The sequence below is a fragment of the Glycine soja genome, chromosome 11 (genome assembly GCF_004193775.1).
Source record: "Glycine soja cultivar W05 chromosome 11, ASM419377v2, whole genome shotgun sequence".
NCBI classification, from domain to species: domain Eukaryota; kingdom Viridiplantae; phylum Streptophyta; class Magnoliopsida; order Fabales; family Fabaceae; genus Glycine; species Glycine soja.
Window position 1 is genome coordinate 30962567 of NC_041012.1, and position 2961 is coordinate 30965527.

The following is a 2961-nucleotide window of genomic DNA, read 5'->3' on the forward strand; positions in this document are numbered from 1 at the left end:
ACAAAGAAGAAAGAAGAAGATTCCTCCTTAGCCCCAAAATGCTATGAAAGTGATCAACCTGGGCACATGAGATTCAATTGTCTTGTCTTTAAAAGAAGAATGAAAAATCCGACAAGAGGAATCTCAAAGAAAAGAAAGAAAAGAAAGGATACATCACTTGGGAAGATAATGTCATAAATTCTTCAAGTGATTCAGAGAATAAAATCATAAGTCTGGGTATCATGATGAAAGACTATGAAAATGGAGAAGAGCAAAGTCGATACAGTGATAGCAATTTCTCCAAACACATGGCATGCATCAAAGTTTATTCATATTTCTCCCCAAGATAAATGGATATGTGATTTATGAAGACAACAAACAAAGGCCACATTTCTCCCCAAGAAAAGTGAATCCCAAGATAGTGAATATGTGATTTATGGAGACAACAAGCAGAGACCACTTGGTCAACAAGCCCAACAAGTAATATCAAATGATATCAATAGGTCACTTGTCTTTGATTGATTACTTTTGATGCTTGTTTTCTACTTGAGTTTAGATTGTCCTTGATGTTTGATTGATTGATTATATTTTATATTTGATTAATTGTATTTGATAATTGTTTTTTATTGTATTTTGTTTATTGTTTTTTATTGTGTATTTGATTGATTGTGTTTTTGATTGATGTGTTATTGTACTTGTTTTTATTTTTTGCTTGATTAATATTGAATGATTGTTTTAATGCCTTTTGGTATCACTTGACTCTTAGACATTGCAACAAGTGACAACATTTTTCTCCTCTCTATTCATGATTTGTTTATGATGTTGACAAAGGGGGAGAGAAAGATAAAAGATAAAATAGTAAGGAAAAATTATCTATTCTTTATGAGACAACTTTTTATATATGAAAAAATATGAAATCTTCAATTGTCTCATATAAGCAATCATTGCAAAACCAAGGGGGAGTAAACTATATGTAAATAGATATTTTTTCTTTGTTGTTGCTCCTAACCTATAGGTGGTTGTCATCATCAAAAAGGGGGAGAATATAAATCATGCAGGTTTCGATGATGTCAAAAAGAATTTGCTTGATAAAGCGAGAGAATGTAAATCATGCAAGCTTTGATGATGTCGAGAAGAAATCACATGTTTGTCATCATCAAAAAGGGGGAGAATGTGAATGTATGTATACATGATTTTGATGATGTCAAACAAGGATCATTTGCTTCAAGACGAATACAAGATTCAAACAAAGCCTTGATTCAAGATTTCTTCAAGATCAAGCCTTGCCTCAAAACGAAAGGTTTCAAGTCATCCAAGGCACATGTAATCGCTTACCAATACATGTAATCGATTACCAAGGTACATGTAATCGATTACCAATGGTTTGAAAGTGTGTAATCGATTACACATCATACGTAATCGATGACCAGAGACTTTAAACGTTGGGAATTCAAATTTTAAATGAAGAGTCACAATTTTCAAGGAATATCGCCAATAGTCACATCTTATCATTTGTATTTTGAATGGCCATCAAAGGCCTATATATATGTGTGACTTGGGACGAAATTGGGAGAGAGTTTTTCTGAATTGAAATATCTTATCCTCTCAAAAAGATTCCTTTGTCAAACACTTGCATATTCAATAAAGAATCTTGATTGATCTTCATTGTACAATCTATCTCTTTCAAGAGAGATTTCTTCTTCTCTTCTTCTTATTTCTGAAAAGGGATTAAGAGACCGAAGGTCTCTTGTTATAAAGGATTCCTTAATACAAGGGAAGGGTTGTCCCTGTGTGGTTCAGACTTTGTAAAAGGAGTTTTACAAAGAGAGTGGAAAATCTCAAGTGGGTTGCTTGAGAACTGGACATAGGCACGGGAAGTGGCCGAACCAGTATAAAAATGAGTTTGCATTTCTCTCTTCCCTTAAACTTCTTTTATTTATAGCTATTTATCTTTTGCTTCAAAGAAGTTTATTCTGAATTGTCTTTTGAGTAATTCATGTTAAGGGTGCATTGTTAATCCCAAAAGAGAGAGTGGAATTTAATTGGGGAATAGTCTTTGTATTTTAATTCAACCCCCTTTCTTAAGATAACTGAGGTCATTTGTCTAACATAAACTTCCTGGGGTGGGCTTAAGCGAGGACCTTCATTAGATTTCGTTATTCTCTCTATTTGAGCTCGCTTAAGCACTTAGAATATCAGACTTAAGCGAGTTGTTGGCTTCATTAATTGTTTAAATTCACTCACTCAAGCACCCAAATAAGCTCGCTTAAGTGAGGCATGTCAATGGCTTCTTCCTTTAATTTCCTTTGGTTCGCTTAAGTGCATAGCAAGTCGTGCTTAAGCGAGCAGATTCACACCTATGATTTTTTACTAGATCCCTGCAAAACTCTAAAGAAAAACATCAAGAAATCCTAAATAATTAACATCTTAAAGTATCTAAGTGTAATTTCTTATTTAATCCTAACTTTGACTCGAAACAAGGCTTAATGTATCAAAAAAATTATATAATCACCTTAAATAATGTATAGAAATTAAGCATATTTAGCTATTATCACTTGCTAACAAGGTTTATTTTGTTAAGAAAAGTCGATCATATGTTGGTCATTGGCAGGGGCAGACCTACAACATGTCTTGGGGATGCCTTGGTCCCCGTTGAATTTTTTCAATTTGCTTTTTTATTAATAGGTAATGCTAAAAAAATTAATATTAAGTAGTTATTTTAATATAGAAAATTTAATTAAATATGTAGATAATATCATTTGTATATTATTTATCTTTTATATGTTTTAATAAAATATTTTATTCTTTTATAATATTTATTATAGAGATAATTGTATTTTTTTTCTTTTTCTAGATAAAATATTTTAGTATTATTTATTTTTCTTTCAAATAGTTTTCTTTTATAATGTTATCATTATCATTATTATTTTAAAAGTATAAATAATTATAGTTTGTAATCAAATGATTTTATTAACCTTTGTC